The sequence below is a fragment of the Poecilia reticulata genome, linkage group LG13 (genome assembly GCF_000633615.1).
Source record: "Poecilia reticulata strain Guanapo linkage group LG13, Guppy_female_1.0+MT, whole genome shotgun sequence".
Classification (NCBI taxonomy): Eukaryota; Metazoa; Chordata; class Actinopteri; order Cyprinodontiformes; family Poeciliidae; genus Poecilia; species Poecilia reticulata.
This window is the reverse complement of record NC_024343.1, coordinates 20,313,604-20,335,819: the sequence shown is the minus strand read 5'-3', so window position 1 is coordinate 20,335,819 and position 22,216 is coordinate 20,313,604. Positions and strand designations below refer to the sequence as shown.

General features: G+C 38.7%; 1 protein-coding gene and 1 long non-coding RNA gene across 2 annotated transcripts in view; one reads left to right on the top strand and one right to left on the bottom strand.

Moving 5' to 3' along the window:
* Positions 1–22,216, top strand: part of clmpb (CXADR like membrane protein b) — a 74,476-nt gene that overhangs the window by 5,406 nt on the left and 46,854 nt on the right. The window lies entirely within an intron of this gene.
* LOC103474753 (uncharacterized) lies at positions 8,521–20,337 on the bottom strand. The gene is made up of 3 exons (XR_535218.2): positions 19,926–20,337; positions 9,970–10,129; positions 8,521–9,860 (listed from the first exon to the last, which is right to left on the bottom strand). It is a non-coding gene; the product is annotated as an uncharacterized LOC103474753 (long non-coding RNA).

Below are 22,216 nucleotides of genomic sequence, written 5' to 3'. Positions count from 1 at the left end.
ATGTAGATAAAGAGAGCAGTGGCTCCGAACAGAAATTCTGTCCCCATTCTATATTTAGCATGTCTGGCGGGGCAGGCAGAGGATCTCTGAAATGTGAAGATGACAGGAGCCTCCTGAGCCAGAGGTTATGAAGTGACATCTTGATGTGCTTGTGCCTGAATCACACTCCCACACACACACAGTCAGCCAAAGACTTTTGACATTCCAACCCAGAGACTTTTCTGATATTTGACGTTTAGTTACGATGCATTCAGGCTTGCTTTTGATCTTGGTTTTGACTTACATTATTCTTCCGCATTGTCAGTTGGCATCCCCTATGTATATTCCCAGCTTTGAAAGTATTGTGCGTGGAGTATACGGCAGGAGTTTGACAGCTGTGTTGATGGTATTTGTCTTGTGCATTCACATTGTAAGAACAGACTTTCAATGTCACCTCCAAACCTCTGGAATGTTCATCTTAACAATATGGTGCACTACAATAAAGTTGTGTTCAAAATAATAGCAGTGTGTTTAAAAATGTGAGATACAGCAACATTCATTTTCATACACCAAAATGCTCTGGTAACATTTACCATAACCATTCATAACCAAATCAAAATGTTAAAAAAAGTGAGGGGGGAATTGAATATTGCTAAAAAAAAAATGGATATCTGCATTTTTTTTACAAAGTCATACATTTAGTTCACAGATAAAAATCTGATTAAAAATTTTGAAGTTGCATGAAGTCAACCAATAGTTCTTTCAGCCAAGTCCCATTTGACATTTCATATTTCTTCCGCAATTCTTGATTGTGATGCAGTATTTTGATGTTACCTCGTAAATTATCGATTGCATTACGATTTGGGGATAAGTCTGGCTGCTCCATATTATGTATGTTGTTGCTCTGGAACCACAATGCGACTGACTAAGTATTGTTTTTGGAGTCATTGTCTTGGTAAATCAGCCATTTTGGAGAGTATCTTTTAAACAACATAAGGCCACATCCTTTTCAAGTATTTTACTGGATTCAAATTGATCCTTGACTCCTGGTATGTGATGAACAGTGAATCCCCATAACATGGTGCCTTCTCCACCATGCTTGACATTACACCAGGTCAGTGTTTTGGGTTTGTCCTACAAATGTTTTCAGTTCATAAATGTTATATCTACTTAACAGATCAGTGTGATCTTTACCACTTAGAAAAAGACAAAAAACCAACTAGACTTTTTGGGATCTTCTTGGCATTAGCTTGTCCTTACATAGCGTTCTTCTAATTGTTACATTAGACCTTATTTGATCACCCTGTAGCTGATTATTGACTGACTCTTTAACATGCTGGCTATTCTTTGAACCATTCCAATAGTTTTGTTTTCTTCAAAAATCTTCCTGGTTTTAGAGAGAAAGGGAAGATGTATAATTAATGGCCCAACACCGAGCATCAAACCCAGAACAACCATGCTGAGGACTATAGCCTCCTCACATTGACCCCTTGTTCTTCCAATTTAGCCACCCAGCACCCAGCCACCCTCTTTTTTAAATACACCTCTCTCGTTTAATGATTCGGCAACACAGAATCAACTGCAAGCATGTTATGATTTTTGGGTTTGTTGTTTTTCTATTGCTCTACAACACCTGGCAAATCATTTGCCATGTAAAAATCTAATTTGAAGCACATATTATAGATTCACTATTCATTTAAACGTAGGAAATGTTAACATCCTGACTCGTATCCCTGTCTGTCTTGCATTTACATTTTAGGACATGGATTAAAACAAGAAAAGCAAATATTTTTCGCGCATTTCTCCACATAGTAATGTGACTTTCCTTCCACCTTTCAATGTCAATTGTTACTCATGCGGCGTATAGTGTAAACAGATTTCCATGCAGAAACGATTGTGTAAGTCAGAGCAAAAAGTGCTCATTCCGAACGGCTCTGCAAAGGCACAGCAACATGGAATATGAAACGTCAAACACTCGGTGATGGAGCACACCTCTCAGATGAGTGCCAATGATTCAGCCAATGTTAAAACAAATGGCAAATATCATTAGTAAACACCATTTTACCTGCCAAGCACTTTTCCTACTGATGCATATGGATTTTGAATTATAGCTTGTTTGCCTAAATAAGGAGCTATCCTCTTTTTTTTTTCCCCATTCCTGAGAGATGCGTCATCGAATGTCACGCTTTAAGACACAGGGGCTTTTTACGCCACCACAGTGAAATGACTGTTGCACTTTAAATTGAAAATGTTTGCAGGTACAAAAAGATATTTTTCTCCTTGAAGCAGTAATCAGTGTTGTCTTTTGTTTTACATTAAGATATCGGTTCTGCAGAAGGGATTATTGTTGATCTGTTGATTGAAAATGGCCAATCATATAGTTCCTTCATTACAGCCAGACATTTCCCTGCATAGGTCTTTTGTCTTTTGCGTCTCGCAAAACTCAAGACACATGCCTTAACAGAGCTGCGTTTGTATGGTGCCTCTGACCTGCGGACCCCTCCCCCTTCCATCCTTCTCGAAGGAAAATTATTGCCAGATTTTTTTGGGAATGTATTAACAGGAACTGCTTTTTTCACTTTACTGCTAATCTTTGACAGATGTTCTGCGGAGGCTCACATTCACATTAACTGGAGCCACATGCGCAGCCTGCTGATGACATAGCTCCACATAAGTATGCTGCATTGTCCAACAGTGTTGGAAACAATAAAAGGCAGTTCTTGTACAATAATTGTTATTCTTCACAATAATTTGAACATGTGATAATCAAGATTCGCATTGATTTAAAGAAGATGAGAACAGCATCTAATTCAGCAGCCTCTTTGCTGACGGAATGTTTTCAGAATACATTTTAATTCATAAACATCTATAGTTTAATAACTCATTTGCTTAGATGCTCCTCTCTAACAACTTATAAAATCCTCCAACTCTGCACTTCTCTCAAAGCAATATTTCTTTCTGTGAACTGAACCATGATGAGGGTTTTTTACGGGCTGCTATCTTTTTGATACTTCAGAAGTGCTTTAGCTGCATTTTCTGACACACAAGGTAGTAGTGATCTACAGCTCCTTCATGCATGGTGCAGAGTTTTAACCTCCAAAATGATCCACATGGAAAAATATGTTCAGGGCTTTTCATCTGGACGCTTGATTTCAAGTGACTAAACCTAAAAATGCCTGCTGCTGCTATATTTTGGTTTCACTTTAGTTTCAATCTTTTTTTCTTCTATTCCCTGTATTCACAGCGATAAAGATAAATATTTGACATTACCGCATGCTGTCCACAATATGTGCTTCACATGATTTGAGCCGTTTACACAAGGGAAGAGTAAGGATTTACCGCTTTTTCTTTGTTCACTGCCTGTGTTTATTTTTAGCAGTTGTTTAGAGCTTTAATTGGACATGGACTGCAAATGCAAGAGTTTGCTGTGGAATATAATTAGATCTAAAGATGCGCTGCCAGAACAATGAAAGCAGGGAATGACCATTTTCCAGGTTTGCCACATTTATTTTTACCATCTTTTGCTTTTAATGTAGGTCAGACAAAGTAGTCAACACTAATAGATGCATCAGTTTAATCAGAGAAAATTGATGCTTTACTTAAATGTTGAAATGATTTGTAAGCCTTAACATTTATTCTTGTAATTTTGATGAGTTTGATTATGATTTACTATATTGTAAGAGAGCCACAAGAGAGCAACCACAATATGATTCTAATTTATAATTGTAATTTATAACCGTTTTATAACTCATTTGATTGCACTCCATTTGAACCAGACAGACACTGAAAGTTAATCATGGTCACGTTTGTATGCTTTTGTAATGAATCGGTGGATGGGAAATGTTTGTGCCCACTCTTGTATAACCATTCTAAAAGAGGGAAGTAACAACAAGCACCAATCCTGATTTTTACTACTGGATTTAGTTTTGTCTTGATGAATTTAACTTGCAGCAACCCATCCAGCTAGTCACACTGTTCAGCTGACATCATAAAAATAGATTTTTTTTCTTTTTGGAATTGTCTTATGGAGGTGATCTTGTGATGCTAAAACATTCTAAGAAACATCTTAGTGTTTCTTAGTGTTTTTCACAAACCAAACATCCAAGTACAGGCAACGCAGTTAATATTTGTTAAATTTACAGAAGTCTTGATCCACTTTGAAATGATGGTAGCATTTTGGGTACCATATTTTCCGCACTATAAGGCACACCTAAAACCTTCAATATTGACCAATATTGAGCCACAACAGGTCTAGCAACTACGGTAAGCAGCCGCCAACTTCATTTTCCCCTGTAGAAGAAGAAGTGCGCGGTGCATGCTGGGACAGTTGTCAGAATGCTGGTTTGTTAATAAAGTTTGATAATACATTTAAAGTCAGTGGGGGCGGAAGGGGGGGCGGAAGGGGTGGGGGGTAGTAGTCTGCCACATGACTGTGTACTCGGGGACCAGTTCTTTACAAATGTGGTGTGTAATAATAGAGTACGGAACAAATTGGCAACCCAAACGGAAGCGTCTATTCTATGCGCCTTATAATGCAGTGTGCCTTATATATGAAAAAAGCCCTAAAATAGGCCATTCATTGAAGGTGTGCCTTATAGTGCGGAAAATACGGTACTCGGGAGAGAAACACTGTGATCACAGACAGAATGAGAATGATTTGTAAGAGACTATTAAAAATATGCCAATCCATTGTAGTTTGCTCCCCACACTTCTTGTCATCAGTAGTTTAGTTAACTATTACGAGAACACTGGTGTCCTCATGGACTAATTGGATAACATGTAATTGTTTTATGGGTGACAGTGAAGGGGTTAATACATAAAATACTAATTAAACTTTTTTTTTCCACTTCTTAAAAATACTTTACACAATATGTACAATTTGGCAAACTGTTATTCTGAAAACCCTAAAAAAAAATCAAGGCTAAATGCTAGTGTGTGATTCCCAGCTTCATTAAAGAGAGAGTGTAATATGAGAAATCTTGATAATAAAATGCCATCAAAGTGAAGTGCTATCCAGTTACTGTCAGCATGCAACTTTAATTAGTAGAATAAATGCAAGCTATTACTGTGAGACCTGGATATGAACAAATGTGTTTGTTTGCCTGACACTCATCTACTTCAACCATCTTTGAGGAAAAAAAAATGCACAGTGGAACCTCTGATATAAATTCAATTTGTTCTTTCTGAAGCTTCTCAAATTTATCAGTCAATCTACAACCCAACCCTCGTCTACGGTCACAAGCTCAGAGTAGTGACTGAAAGAACAAGCATGTGGATACAAATGACTCAAATAAGTTGAACTTGGAAGAATTAGATGACAATTAGAGAATTCAAATATGCAAAGAAGTCTCTAATTGCTACAGACTCTTTAAAACATATTTGATTAGCGAAACCTTGCACAAACAAAAAAAGTCAGGGTTATTGTTAAAATCTGCCTTTGTCTCATTCTCATTAACTTAATAGCATGTGCCATCTCATCGCATAAGATGAATGTTTTATTAAACCTCTAGTCATGTTGTATTACATAAAAATAGCTTCAGTCATTGTTCCAAAACTATACGTGCCAAACTTATTTTTTGCCAAAAGTAACTGTAACGAATAACAGTGCTGGCACAATTACAATTTTCCCTTTTCTAAGAAAATATTAAATGATTTGCTCCATGTAAGCATTAGTTCTGGATTTTAATCAAGTGCTAGGATCGCTTTATGCAATTAGTGAGTAAATCAGGAAGCGAACAAAACGGAGATAAATGCTGATGTCTGCGGCGGAGAAAGAAATAGTCTTGCATGGACTCATCCCACTCGATGTCCATCTTAATTCTCTGCAGATATTGGCAGGACACAAAACAGAACTTAATGGTGAGTGCAAACATGATTAAAATTCAGACACCTTGCAAAAACACCATTTAAAATGATTTGTTTATCAGGGGAGAGGTTGAGATACTATCATCTTTGAGCCCCCAGCCCTGCTTTGGTGCTTTCAAGTGCTTTCTGCCTCAGTGAAAACTGGCAGCGCAGAGTAAAGCTGCCGTGTTTTTCTTCTCTAAGCAGAACATGCTTTTGATCAATGTTCTCTGTCTCTGAAACCAGGGATATCTCCTGTTTTCTATGCAGCTGTGCAATCCAACTGTGTCTGAAAATAAACTGCTAAAATAGCAAAATTCCCGTTACTAAGATGCAGGCTGGGATAGTGCATGCATCAGTGACAGAGCAACCAAAAAGAAAACCTGCTATTATTGATTAACAATTTATAGCTAATTAGTGGCATAGTCATGACCCCATTGCGTTAAAGAGGAGGTCAAGCCTCCCACTCAGCTGCAAGCAGGTTAACATGACTGGTTGCTTTAAACTCGTAATTGAACATAAAAGATGTCTTTCTTGTTAGAGAAAACATATTTTTGCCTGCTTTTTAGTGTCAAACCCTACAAGCTGCCTGTTAATTGATCCTTTCTTAGCAGTTGTTTAGCACTTTAATTGGTCGCTTTAGTGTACCTGTCAGACCCCTGCTTCTGCAATGCCTCATCTCACACAGTGATTATTGACTATTATGTTCAGAATTCAGCTTGGACAATTTGTTTTCTTCCTCCGAGACTGGTATCAGCGAGAAAATAAAGCTCACGGCTTGACTAGCATTGACAAAGCATGAAAAAATAATTGAAAACACAAGACATTTTTCTTCTCCTCCAACCGTTTGTTGAACAAAAAAAAAAAAGTACTTTTTTTCACTCCATAATTCCATCTGGAGGATTGACTAAACATGAATAAAAGCAGCCGATGCTGCAGCAAAGCAATAGCTGACTTGGTATTGTTGTCCTCTCCCATTTCTTCCCCATTTTTTTCCCTTGCAGGAGCTGTTGGAATGAACAGGAGGAAATGTTCCTCATCGTTCTATTTAGTCGCCTGCTGCTCCTTTCAATTTGAAGCAGTCTATTAGCTCAGCAAGCAGACCACTCCATTAGGTGTTTTGAACCCTCACACTCCTTTGTCTCACTCCATTTCCTCGTTTGCTCACCAGGCTTTCCTAAACCAGTTGAGGCTTTAATCAACATGGGCTCCACTCGTCCCTTGAACAATCATCCTTTGTCATTCTTGGTCATCGCAGAGCAGCCAGGAAAGACCTCCAAATGGATGGTGTGTACAATGAAGGGAATTTGGTATCCACTTATTACACTCTTGGTTGACAAAAATGGTTATCTAAGACTATCTGGAGGAAGATCTGTTCCGTTCTTAAAGGATAACGAATACCTGCACTAAATGATCCTCTTGGGGGTCTTCATATAGTACAGACCTAGAGTAGCAGAATAAGACGGTGGAGACCAACAACTAGTGGGTCAAGTCTGAAGTGAACTTGGAACATTTAAAAACAATTTCAACACCTTCATAGGACTCTATTTTGTTTGCAACATGTTTGCAGTCGAGACTGATTTACAGAGAAGGTGAAGACTTTTTACATGCAGCTACATGGTGGCAGGTCACCGATGACCTTCCAGTGTGGAAATAAAAAATTGTAGTGGTAATGGTACATATTAAGTTTTTCCAGTGACTGTCACTATCTGACTTAAATATGAAGAGGTGTAAAAAGATAAGTCGTAGTCGTTTAAGTGAACATTATTTAAATTATTTGACTGCCTTTCTCTTCTACCAGGCAGTTACTTTGAAACTGTAAATCTTCCAAACGGCGGGCCCCCAGATTAAAAAAATCTGGACTTGGATCTTTTGAATCGACTTTAACCATGAACATTTACAGTCATTTTATCGTGTGGCATGGCAGGAGCTGCAGCCTTCCTGTTGTTGCAGAGAAGCTGACCGGAAGAGAATTTGTGATGGTTAAGCCTGAAAAAAAAATATATTCTCCAAGCACACTGAGGAAAATCTGCATGCTTTTCTCTAAATACAGATAAATTGAGATGGGACAAAGATTTTTATCACACCTAACTGATTCCTTGCAGGTTCTTTATGTCTATGGAGCGATTGAAACCTGCTTGTGCAATATTTTCAGAGAAGACAAAGAGGAAACAGAATATTCAACTATATACAAAACATTTAAGCTACACAGATCTAAAACAATATTATCCCAAAACAGAAAGTTATCCAAAAACAAAACCTTTTCCTTTTTACTTTTGAATTCTAATCTGAATCTGAATTTAGATTAAATGCAAATATCATTATAGTTATCTAATGCAGCTAAGTTGTTAGGTCCTTAGAACTTTTTAACAGTTAACTAATTCCGACTGAGTGATCATGTTAATACAATGTTGCCATTTCCCTCTAAACTCTATTCCCATAACAAAACATAAATCGTATTGTATTGCAGTAAAAGCATAAAGTGCTTTACGCTGCAACAGTAAAGAGTGGGCTTTATCTGTTTATATTCTGTAACAAACCATTGAGGTTGACCTTTAAGTATCTACTACATCCACAATTTCTGCTGATCATTCCTTTACAGTCCCAAAGTCCTTTGTCATCAGAATTCCACCTTGCATAATTACTATTTAGCAGAAACTGTAAAATGCTATGATTTCAGTCTGGTCTTGAGGTTCCCATCTTGTCGTGTTTCGTTGCGGATGTTGTGTGATGGATGATTTAATTATCCAACCACACTGCAAGCTCCTTGGCTTTAGATAGCACAGCAAAAAAAAGGCAAAGTAGAAAAAAAAAACACATAGTAAATATCTCTAATCAGATTCAAGGTTCCCACATATTAAATACCTAGCGTCAGAAGTTGCACTTCAGTCGTCCCTCCAGTATTAACATTAAGGAACACAGTGTCTTTATTAGGCCTGGAAGGTTGAGGACATTTTTTATCACAGGAGATAAGGACTTTTTTTTTTCCCAGCACTCGGGCTGTGGCTGGTAGTCTCAATGCTGAGAAAGCTTTTCTCCCCCTCGCTTGTCCTCTTACTTTGTTTTCCCTATCCAAGCAAAGTGGTTCGGAACAGATGGCACCACCACCTTTTTTCTTCCAACTCGTTAGACTTGACTTGTTGATGAAATGGAGCCTTTACGCTATATTGCCCATGCAGATGTGTAGCTGCTCATTTTTTATTGTAGCCTCTGCTGTAAACTGCCCCTGCAGTGACGACGAGCAGAGAGCGCAGCCTGAATTACCTGCAGTACGAACGGCGCGCTTATATCTTGCACCGTTTCTATACGGTGTTCTCCAAAATGGGACCCATTTCCGCTGAGACCGGGGAGGCTGCGCAGGATTTTTATAGTCCTAAAGTAAACGTCGGATGTGTTTGTGTTCCTGCACAGTTGCTGCATTCATTACAGGACTGGAAGGTCTTTGTAAGAGAAGGACAACACATTTCGCTCTTTGAGTCATACTCTGCCTGTTTAGCCTGGCCCGTCATGGATTTTGTCAGACTGAACTTACACAGCAGCACATCTCTTGTCAAGAGGCAGACAGGGGCTTAGGACAACATTCAAGATGCCTTTCATGGTTTGGCAGTGTTGTCCAAACTGTCATGTTCAGTACAAAATAATTTCACTGTGATTTCTAGATGGTAGATAGTGATCTGTTTCGGTGTGTGAATGCTGCAGCTGCAAGAGGAAAACTGTGGCGCTCTCTGAATTTAATGCCTCTCTCAAAAGTTATTAACCGTTGGGCTTTTTTTAGATCGCATTTTCTCTCAGCGGCAGACATCATTTTTGTTTTGTGTGTCTTTCTTTAGAGGCAAATCAAGAGTGTTTGCCTTTTGGCTTGATTTGCTGTCTGGGACTCAAAGCAGCTGCGGATGTGGAAATAGCAGAGTTTGCAAATTAAAGCTCTTAAAATAATTAAAGTTGGCATGATGACTCTGCTTCCTAGACGGATCCAAGCTTAAAAGGGGAAGCTTTGGGAGTTGCAACACAGCAGCAGCAGCAGGCTGCGTTATACTCTGAAATGAGAAATAATAGAAGTTAGAATATGCAGCGGGCTGATAAGACGAAATCAAATGCATAATTTTGGTAGAGTGGAATGAAATTAGGCTTTTTTTTAGCACTCACCCATCATAGTGGAAAATAAACATTTTTACATTTAGAAGATAGAAACACTGTTTACGCTATTAACCTTTCCTCTCAGTTGCACTCCTGACATTGAACAATGTGGAGGAGACCGAATCCTCTTCGGCCCTTTTCCTAATGAGGCAATTAAGTCTCCCCTGCCCTGAATGAGCAAGGGGCCGAGAGAGAGAGAGAAACGGAGAGAGAGAGACAGAGACAGGCAAGTCATCTGCTGTCTCAGCAAACACCAAGCACCTCAGCTGAGCAGCAGTTATAATATATAACCCCCCCCAACCCCCCCTTGATGTCGTGGCATCCCAGTCCTTGTGGTTCTCCCTTGTCAGTGTGATGTGTGACACAGGCAGCAAAAGTCACACTTTGTAGTTACTACATTCAGGGGGATTTTATTTTGGGGAATTTTTTTGTGGCAGAGACTGAAGCTAACAGCTAATCAAAGAGAATCAATACCAAACAAATTTTGTTGTCCCAACACAACTCCAGTCTCAAAAACATCCTAGGGGTTTGTCACTTTATGAACTTTTAACCTGTTTAAATCTTTACAGTGGACAGTTATTTACATAAAAGCTGACTGACGCATTTCACAAAAAAATAAATAAAATTGAGTATAGTGTACCGCCAATGTCATTCCAGTGAAACAAGTGCTGAGAATAGAATATTAAAAGCTATTCTGAATGCTATTTTACAGATTTTTAAATTGCCTTTTTTTTCAGTTTTGTTTGACAGAAATACTACTGGGTGTGCACTACTTCATAAATCAGTTTCTTGCTGAAATGATCATCAGCTTTTTTTGGAAATAATCACTCAATGCAAATGTGACATTGACACCAAAGTTGTTTTAAGATGAAGCTGGTTTTGCCCCTTCTCGGACTAACTGTCAGCTTCAGCATTCGCAACCAACTAATCTGGATTAATATTATATAAAGACACCAAAAGCATTATCAGCTGCAGGTAAGATATTAAATCCTATGATATTTTAACAGAACTTCAAACATCCTGAGCTGTCTCTTCAAGTATTTAAAAAGTGTCCATGAGCCACCATGGCTTATATTTACATGTTAGTATTTCACAAGAGACTACTGGACTTTTAGCAATTCTGCTTGTTTAATTTTCGAGTGTTTGTGTGGATTAAATAAAAATGTTTGACTGCTTGGCTCAGCTAGTTTCCACTGTGGAATCAGCTTGAGGTCAACCCAGAAAACAGGAGTGACAGTGTTATGATTATTCTAATATACAAGACTTTTGAGATAAAGTTTGAGCCTTTTCATCTGATTATCAGATGAGCATGAATACATGACTCAAAGAGTAACTATATAACCATATGAACACTTGCATTTTAGGCTAAATTTTAGTGCTCAGGATAAATTAATTCATCAAGTCTCTTCCCAGACACACGTTTAAAGGCTACTACATTTGCATTAGGTGCTGTCCAGAATGAGGCAGATGGCTTTAAAATATGCTGATGAATAACCCCCCCCCCCAAAAAAAAAACAGTTACTTGTTCAAACAAGCTTGACAGCAATTAGCATGCTTCTTCCTTCTTAGCTTAGTGGTTGTCTGCTATGAACAGATGCTGTGTCATACAAAAAAGGCCAGCATTTGGACCTTAGTTAATGTCTTTAAAGGATGCACAATTCTAACGAGTGATATCCGAAGGCTTACTGCTGCTCAGAAGGGATTACTATACGTAGCTGTCTGTCTCAAAGCTCAGGCTTACCACTACACTCTTTATTTATTTCCCCTCTTCTATTTCAGCTCCCTGGCAATGAATCGCCAGTGAATTCTGACACAAGGCATGAAATAAGACATCTTACCCTGTAGGGAATAAAGATGGCTGCTCATTAGCTGTGGAAAGGTGTACCGAACCAGAAACGGAAGATGTCTAGGCAGATTTGTTTGAAATCAATGCTTGTCTTCTGAAGCTTCCTCTACAGTATTCGGCTGCCACAAGTCATCAGATAAGATTCAGAGAAACTCAGGTAGCCTCGCATGTAGTGACAGCAGAGAAACAGAGAACAAAGGACAAGCACCATGACACCTTTTAGCATCAGATGTCGGCTTTTTTTGTGCAGGTTTCACTGTCCACTTTTACTTATTTGCCTTTGCAACGTGACCAGATCGATGCAAAGTGATTATCTATGCTTTGTGTGCATCACAGATTCCTCTGAAGTAGCAAGAACGGTGACAGAGGTGATAGTTTTCAGTTACAGGGCACTAAAAGGTGCATGGGGCAAAGGCGCCAGATTAACTGCCCAGTTAGTAATCGTCTACTCTGAGAGCTATCACATGCTAGTTGTTGATTTAAATTCTGGCATTGAGCTCACTCTGTCAGTTCTCTTTTTTGTACCTTATAAAAAATAATGAAAATATTAGGACCCTCCATAAACATGTAGTATCCTACTAAGCATGGCAACTATCAGTAGAAACATTATGGCACAATGGTATTAAAGCATAGCTATTATTTAAAATACAAAATCAGCAACTATTTTTACAGGTCTGCCAATATATTCTGACCCTCATTTTTGGTCTCGAGCTTTGGTTAGAGACCAAAAGAATGAGACTTTGGCTTTACAAGCAGCTGAAATTAGTTTCCTCCTCTGGGTGTCTGGGCTCTTCCTTAGAGATAGGGTGACAAGTTCCGTCATCTGACAGCATCTCAGAGTAAAGCCACAGCTCCTCCACATTGAAAGGAGCCAGTTGAGGTGGCTGGGGCATTTGGTTAGGCTGCCTCCTGGCCACCTCCTCTTCTTGAAGGTCCCACTGGGAGTAGACCCAGAGAAACACCCAGGACATGCTGGAGGAACTGTGTTTCTTGACTGGCTTGGGAACGTTTTGGAATTCCCCTGGAGGAACTTGATCAAGTGGACGGAGAGAGGGAAGTCTTGGCCTCTCTGCTTAGGCTGCTGCCCCTGCGACTTGATCCTGGATTAAGTGGAAGATCATGGATGGATTGTTGGCTACACTTTCGTGTTTTCATGCAGTCACTTTCTTCATTGTCTTTCATTTTTTAATAATGGTTAAGAAGGGAGATCCGATCTGTCCGACACGTGCATTTTTACGTGTTGTTCAGTCTAAAAGCATTTGCATGGCTTGTGGAATACAGAATCAGAAAGCCCCTACTATTTTCCATATTGATTTTTATAAAACGTCACCTGTACGTGAGTTGAAGTAATTCCACTTATTGCTTATTGATCGTCTCTGTGGTAGTGTATTTCATTATATGGGACTGGAGAGCTGTTCTTCAAGTTGCCACAGTTTGCCTGCCCGGGTATGAAATGCAATAGAGGAATGAAAGATGTTCCAAGCGACTGATCAGTATGGTCATTAATCCTAATATCAAAGTGGACCCGCCATCCACTCCTTGCCATGGCTGGACTACAAGTAATCATAGTTGTACACCTTTGTGAACTGAGCTGCAGGAAAAACACTACAATCGAATACACTTTCTCCATCAATCAAGAGGCCATGGATTTTTTTTCTTCTTCTGACCTCCTTGTTGGATGATTTTACACAGCTTCCTCCTCCATCTTGATGGACTAATATTATAAACCATTTCTTTTACTGTCCTATCCTTTCTCCACCCACTCCTCCCATTCTTTTAAGATCTGAGTTAGGGGTGCTCAAGTCAACTGCACCAGTATAGCCTTTTGCTGCAGGGTTGTGATAGATGGTCACTCAGCTCTGCGCCCCTTGCTCACCAGAGGCTGACCGTATTTCTCCTCCGCTGCAACGATAGTCAGGAATTCTGCTTTCTGTCAGCTCAGCAGGGCCGAGAACAAGTATTTGATTAGATATAATGGAATTAGAGTAATCTCATTCCAAAAAGATGACATCTGTAATCTGTTGCAGTCACTGTAAATATGCAATGATCAGATTAGATTCTTGTGATGTTCCAGAGTTATTGCTTTGCTCAGCTTAGATGTCCCAACTGTGACATCCAAATTGTGAAAATTCTATATGTAGTGTAGATTCACAGATAGAAAAAAAAGAGCCAGATTTAATTGAATGATACTGCATGAGTGTGGCATAAATTAACTATTCAAGTGGCATTAGTGGTTGTGATTTTCAGCAGGTAATCAGCACTTTGGGTAATTGCTTTTTAAATGTAATCGTTTGCAAGTGTATATCTTGGGCTGCGGTGAATGATTGTCTCCTTGTGGTAGGTTGAATTGAAAGGGATGCCTATACGTACATGTACACTGAAGTGCAGAATTTGCAAGTAGCTAATTTTATAGCAACTCTCTCCTCAGGCAGTGGTGGGTGGGGGTTAGATTCCACTCTTAGATTTGCCCCTAGAGTGGATAGAATATCCTACTGAGAAATTGAACACTGTTTCAAGAAGCTGATTCATCATCAGTTGTTGCCGTTTCCTGGTATATTTTGGTAACCACACATGACACAATGCGTGGTTATTAATTGTGGTTTTGGCATTTTTTTGTGCTTATTATGCATTGAGTCATTACTTCTACCTATCAAGAACTCCCAATATTTTGATGCAAGTTACAGGTCCCATTAAGCAGTTCCTGTATTTTTTATTTTTTTTAAGTTGCCAAAGAAAGTGTCAGAGAGAGCTTTGGTTTCCACAGCTGTACAGGCTGAAAGACGGCTGCTATAACCTTACTTACTAAAAATGAAATTGTTTTTGGCTGTTTGAAATTATTTCCAGTCACAAAAAGCACATGTGGCGGAAATCCCAGCCACCACTCTCATTTAGCACAACACTGATATAAATGTGCAGTTACATATTAATCTCCATTCTATAAATGTAGATATCAGTGGATTTTTATGCTGTATTTTTGCCGAAGTCTATGGATGAAAATGCTAGAAAATTGCTGCATTTGTCAAAGTAATTTCCCATCTTATTCATCTGTTTTAAAATTGTTATTAGCACCTTATACCTTAGCCTGGTAAAAAATTCTAAACTGCTGGTAAAAACAACTCTGTCGTCTCATTAAAAGCTATCAAACTGTTACTACTTTAAGTAGTAAGAATAATGTGACAGAAAACCTTAGCATCTTTTTGATATCCTAACTTTTTTTAAACCTTGGTGTACTTTGATACTGGCAACTGGTTGATGCCTGTCCATTTTTATTTCCAAATGTGCCTCTAAAAAATCCTTCTGTTTTTAGAAGGATTTTTTAGTTGTTAAACTAAAAAACAACTAAAAAACAGAAGGATTTCTGTTGTTAAAAAACAGAAATCCTTCTGTTTTTTAGGGCTAAAGAGCCATGCCATTTAGCCCTCCTACTGCTGGACACAATAAATCTGCCTCTTACAAACGCAGGCCTTGAGCTTTCAGTTAAATTCAATTCATTATATTTATACAACACAAATTTCCAATAAATATTGTCTCGACAGTGTAAAGGGCAAGAAATAGAATGAGACTGAACCTAAATTCCGTAGGTTGCTTTGCATGGCCGTTCGCTGCTGCTTTTGGGCCAAACACATGAAGGGAGGGAAAGAACTGAAGCAGATAAGCCTCTGCCATTGATCTGGTGGCATTAATCTTAGCTGCAGTCATAGAGATGCCAGTGTTGTGTTGGCTCGAGGTGCGAGTCTGAATGTGTTTTTGCCGTTAAGAACTCCAGTGAAGTTCAGTCTGCTTTGGAGTGTTTCTAAGCTGGTGATTAATTATAACCTGTATTGACACAAAAAACATCACTCAGAGCCGGCACTATGTGTAACATATGTTGGTGTTTACATCCTCACATAGTCTTGGGTTAGCTTAATTTTGTTTGTCTATGTTTGGCCAGGTGTTTGTGTGAGAAAGTATTCAGTATGTGCAGATCGGAGGAGTGTGTGTGAACACACTGCATCGTCGCAGACTGACTGAATGCATGTTTTATGTTTGTGTGATACTCTCGTGTGTATGTACACAGTGATGAGGCACGAGAGACTTCTTGGCGACTCATCCATCATTTTCCCCTCTGGCCCACGCTGCCCTCAGAGGAGCGCTGCTCTGTCACGGTGACATTGGGCTCATTTTAGAATAGAAAAATGGCGCATCCAACCCCAACATTGCCAGCGCACAACGTTAACCTTCCCCTTTAGCCATCCGGCTTGGATAGTTTGGTAACAATCCCTCTTTAACAGTCCCAGACTTCACTTGCTGTTGGGTTTACACGCTGTGTCCGCAGGGAGAGATTAGCAATCTGAGTCTTATTTTGAAGGGCCTTCATATGTCTACAGCAGCTTCATAAAGTAGCTTGAGGTGGGATTTCACCTTCTCTCACCCACCTCACCCATATCATTAGCATGTTTCTTTCCCTTCCTCTCTGATGGATAACCTTGGACGGTTTGGACGGAAAGCAAATGAGGGAGAGAAGGGGACAGACAAAACTACTTCATGAGCATCCCACGTCCTCCGTGCCCTGCATCTTTCCCTCACTGATAATGTAAGAGGTGAGTCAGCATGAACAACTGCAGTAAAGCCTCCCAATCAATCTGTTTACACTTGCCTCGGAAGAGACAATGTCAGTGCCACACTGCCAAGCCACTGCTGCAGTGTGCATGTCTTCCACCTCTCCTCACAGATCCCCTTCCCCCCCTACCCATACCCACAAACATAGGACAGGCTTTCCGTCCAGATTGATATGCGACATTCTGTAGAGAGGGAGAACATTCCTGGCATGAGACGAAGAAATGAAGAAAGGGGGGGTTAAAAAGCATGGGAGGGTTAGGGTACGATTTTTCTTTTGCAGGAAAGTGTGTCGCTGCACTATGGCAAGCCTTATGCAACATGCAGTGCCACTTTGTCTCTCATCAGGAGTCAGACAGAGTGGGTGGTGCCAGTAGTCCTATGTAAGAGTCTGGACTCAACTTGTTGAATTTTTAAATACTGGTTTGGGAAAAGATGGAGCACAGTTAAAAAGATATGAAACCCCACAGATGCACCAATCAATTGGCCGGAGATGTAAGTCTGAAAATTTCCCCTTGCTTGGCTCTGTACAGTAACTGAAATCTGAAAAATCTGATTTTTATTGAATTTATTTCATACCTCTAAGCTAAAAACTCCCTCTGTTTTTGAAACACATCAACTCATAGCATGTACTTTGTTGCACTTGTTTCAATTTTGTGAAAAATAAATAAATAAAAGTTGGGGTTTGAAACAAATGCTTTAATGCATAAATGTAGATAACCTAATTCATTCATTTTCAGTTTGATTTAAATCTACTACCTTCATCAAGACGTGTGGTATATTTTTCTTTCTGGTGCTGGATTGAGCAGGAGGTGGTTTACTTTACCTGTCTTTAAGTTCACAGGACCCATACACTGTTAACTCTGCATAATTCTTTTTTTTAACTTGTTTTAGATGCAGGAAAACAAGTTTTTTTTGTTACTTCAGTCCCTTTTCTGGCTTGATTCCCAAATTCTGCTTATGTTATTAAACTGAGTCGGTCATTTGTCTTCTGAAGTTTAAGCATAATGAAATCATATTTACTTTCTAACACCACTCTTAAAAATTAATAACACTGTAAAACAACTTTGTTTTTGATATTCATCTATTTAGTTGTGGGTATTGTAGTGAACTTATAACATTTGCATAATATACACTGTACATTAATATTTTCTACCATGAGGTTCGGACAGTCATTCTTAGAAAACTATTAAAAAAATCACCTCAGACTAATTCAGTCGCTAAATAAAAGTAGAAACCTGTTGAAGAAAGCTGTTACCATGGAAATGGATTTAAATCCCAATTGATATTTTTTCCCCAATTCTCACCTTAAGCTGCTCCAAGACTGACACAACTACTGCAGACTTTGGTCACAAGTTTGTTGGCATGTGCAACATAAATGCAATAATTTGTTGGACAGACTGTTTTTTTAAAATTATTTTTATTTTTATCACAATTGTGACATTGGTCACACTGTACAGTCTTTTTCGAGATTTTTTTTAACAGTAATATATTTAAAAGTTTAGAGAAAAATTATGTCAATTTGCTAAAATTTTGTCGTTAAACAATATTAAATTACATCGGTAATATCTGAATGTCCAATATGAATTCACAAACGCTGACTAAATAACTAGCTTGTTTTACTTTTATTGTGTAAAGAGTAGAAAAAAATGTGTAATCTTCTGTGCAGCTGGCAATATTTTTGTTTTTTATTAAAATCTATACATAAAAATCAACGTAACAATAAGTATAGATAGAATTATATCAACTATAATAATCCAAACGCTATTGTAACAGCAGGATCAAGTTTTTTTGTAACAAATACATGTAATCAGATGATTTTACCATGGCACCATGAATAGGTGGTATACTTAGGCAAGGTTTTTGTACTTTGTACCCAAACCTCATACTGGCCATTTAGCAAAGAGCATTCTTATTTATTCTTTCATTTATTTATCCTCTTGAGATTGCACTTACTGTGATGTTTCAACTTTACACTTGAATATGCTGACATTACCACTACGCAAAAACAAACTGATGAACATAAAAATGCATCAAGATGTAGTTCAGTCACCTATTCCTATTTCATCACATCATTCAGCACATTTTACTGTCATTACTTGCAAATGACACCGTGCAGTCAGAGAAGAGGCCATTACGAAGAGAGGGGAAAAAACAAAAGAAATACAGCGTACATAAAGGGCACAGACAGTGAGAGGTTTGGGGATAGAAAAAAAGGCAGTACAATAGCACTAATATAACATGTTATCTTCAGTGTCATCCTTCTACTTTACATCTACACTCAGAAAACTGCTTGAGATGTGAATTGATCTTCTGATACGTTGGCTGAGACGCATATCTTTTTCTCAGCAACCTTCCCTTCATAGATAATATCTGAAAATTGCTACAATCACATAAACCTGGATCCAAGTGAGCAGCGGTATCCCTCCTTGAACTAATATCAAGTTTCAGAGCTCTTGTCTTTTTATAGTATATTAAGGAGGGACTGGTTTTGCTAACCATAAGCGTTCTGAGGGGTTGTTGGTTGCTAAACAGCATGTTGTCTCAATGTCATCTGCCATCTTAGTCATCCATCACAACCTCTCATAGTACGCTTAGCAACTTTACATCCACACCTGATCTCACTGTAATGGTAAGTCAGGCCAAAGGTCAACAGCTGTTATCAATTTGAGCGACCTTGCTGACTGTAATGTCCTATTGAGCTACTGCACAATGACATGAGTGTATTGTCTTTCGTAGAGTCCTGAAAATAACTTCCTTCCTGTGCACAAATCAATATTGTGGCATTGTCTGTAAGAAATATTTTTTCAGTTTCCCTTGAAATAACGCCAGGAATCTTAGAGGACGTATGTTTGCTTGGCTGGAATTGATAGCTGTAATGTAAATGTAAGTCTTGGTCTACCTCATTTAGTGTGTTTATTCAAATATATTTAATAAATGCAGATCTGTGTCTGAGAAAGCTTCCCTGAAGGTTGTATTTACATATTAGTGACATGCGGTGAGTTTCATAGCTGGTGAGGCACTGACTTAATCAGATACAAATGTAGACACCTTGGATGTTATTGTTTACGTACAGAAATTTTGCGCATGCGTACAACTGCGTTAACGCAATGAAACTTGGAAATACAGGTATTATTAAATTCAAGCTATGCTCCACAGCAAAGAGAAAAACCAAAGTACAACTCAAGACCACTTCTTTCTCCCCTTTGTGTCGGCCAAGCTACACACAAACTCGTTTCCATAGCAACTGACAACAATGCCACTTTATGTTTTAGGATTCAACACCAAAAAAACAATCAAATATTTTGCACAATTTACAGAACATTCAGTCAGTTGCAGTAGTATGTTTTTAGGCTTAGTGCTTTATTAATAAGTGACTGCCGTGTTAAATTAGATACCGATGCTATTAGCTAATCTAACAGTGGGTTGTTTCTTTGCTGAATTCTTTACACATACAAACTACTTCCCAAAACATGCACATATGATTAAAAAAGTAAACAATAAAATGTTATTGCAATCTTACCTTTACTTGTAAACGAAGTCCACGCGTAGCTCATTCTGCACAAAAATATCCGTTCCATCAAAGCCAAGTCTATCCTCGACATGTTTTTTCTTGTATCCCACTCTGCTTGAGAATCAGCAAACTGTCTCGAAGAAAACCTTTCAGCTCTGGTGTTGGTCTTCCTTTTGTTATTATTTCGTGGTTCAATTGAAAATCCTCTCTAGAAAACTAAGTGTAGAAATGTAGTCATCCATGTTGACGTCAGAAGAGAGTAGAAAACAATAGAAATATTGCTGCACTTATTAACTGTATGCCTAGCTCGCTGTCCCTTACGCTGTAGTTGTGGAGTCACAAAACCAATGTCTGGGATCATGAGCGCCCCCTGCCATGAGACAAGAAAACTCCCTGTTTCGCCTCGAGTCTGTTCTTTGCAGTTTATGATCCGCACACGAAGCATGTTACATGCACAGTTGGTGACAAAAATCACTGTACATTATATAAATAAGCTAAATTATGGAAAATCAGTTTATTATTATTATTATTTATTATTAAATGGATATGGTTTTCTAACCATTTCATTGGCGACGTACAGACAGGAGGAACATGTTCTCATCGAATGGCAGCCAGCGCAGTTAGCAAGAGGTTGCACAATCCAAGGTGAGGCTCAGCTCGCTGCTGCCTCGCCAGCTGCGCTTCTGAGCATTTCAATGGGAAATTGCGAAAATTCAGTGATTTTGAAGAAAAAAAAAATCTAAATGGGTTAATCTAAATGAAAATTAAATACATTATAGTACAAACCACAGGGTGAATATAGCAATATAAATTATTTTATACATTATTTTTCCCCGTCTCCCCTGACCTCACGTCACGCATATATGTATATAGCTTACATTACAATTTTCCTTTGTAACCATAGCCCAGCAATATGACGCAGCGCTCGATAGCCTCTTATCACAGCCTCTCACCATGAAGCAATAGCATGTTTCAATCATGCTGTCACAGGAGAACTGTAATCTCTTTTTTTCTTCTGCATGGCATATGTCCTTCTACTCCTAACTAATCCTTATTATGCCTCAGAAGCGAAGGTCATTGTCAAAGCCGAGGGGTGATTAAGTTAATCCACTTGTTTTGTGAATCCGATTTACCTCATTTTCCAAACTAGGGAATAATGTTCCAGCGCAACGACATCAAGATGATAGTGTTGTGTGCATTAAGGAGGAGGACCCCTACACCGGAGAGCCTTCTACTATCTACCCTCATCATCTGCATCACATTCTGCTTCCCAGTTCTCTATCAGTGGTTTCCTAATAACTGCATCCAAAGCTCTCTGTGCCAACTTTTTTTTTATTGCCAGAATGACAGAGAAAAGAAGGGACACGCAAGTTAAAAGCGACATGATCGCTTCTTTTCTGAAATCAATATGTCACTGCAGCATAAGCCAGTAGCCAAGTAAAAGCACATTGCCACGAGGAGTGGGAGTCCATGCTGCGGCCAGCGAGCCTCAGTAAGTTACGCAGTGCAGTGGCATACAGTTGACTTCATTAGCAGGTCCCTCCCTTCAAGGGAATGGGCTATTTACTTCTGCACAGTGCAAAGACAGATGCTGCACAGATAATATACAATAGAGATTTAGACATGTACAAATAGGTGTGTGTATGCGTGAGTAAGTGTGTGTTACAGGGGAAAGGCTGTTTGTGTTCCTTCTGCCAACAAATCAGGTTGAATCCATGATAAATCCTGAGAAAGCCATGTTTAAATGCAATGCATGAATGAAGAGATGAAATTATAGACTTGTGTTATTGTGTGAAAATGTCTGCAATCGAGATAAATGATTTTGAACTTTAACTCATGCTGTATGTGCCTTACACATAGTTGGTGTGTCTTCTGCTGTTGCATGTTGCTTTACATTTTTGAATATTTCATTATGAATATTATAATATTAATGATGTATTAATAAAACATAAAATTTTACTTTTTTGTTATTTGTAATTTGACTTAAATAAAATTCAGATTATGTGAGCACTAAACCATTGTATTTGCCGTCTTGTACTTTTGCAGTTTAGGTCACACTGTACCTTACTTTTAGGTATGAAAGAAGCCTGTATATGTTTCTTACTGACCTCAAGCTGGTCTTTGTGTGCTGACTTTTGATTTAAGCTAATTTTCTGTAAGATACCCACATTCTGCTGTAAGAAAATGGTTTGTGAGATAAGCGTCTCCAAAACATATCAATCAGTGGTTACAATACTGGTTTGTTTAACTATTTCTCATTTTGGTGCTTATTGTAGTGGCAAAATCTTCCACAAAAAGAG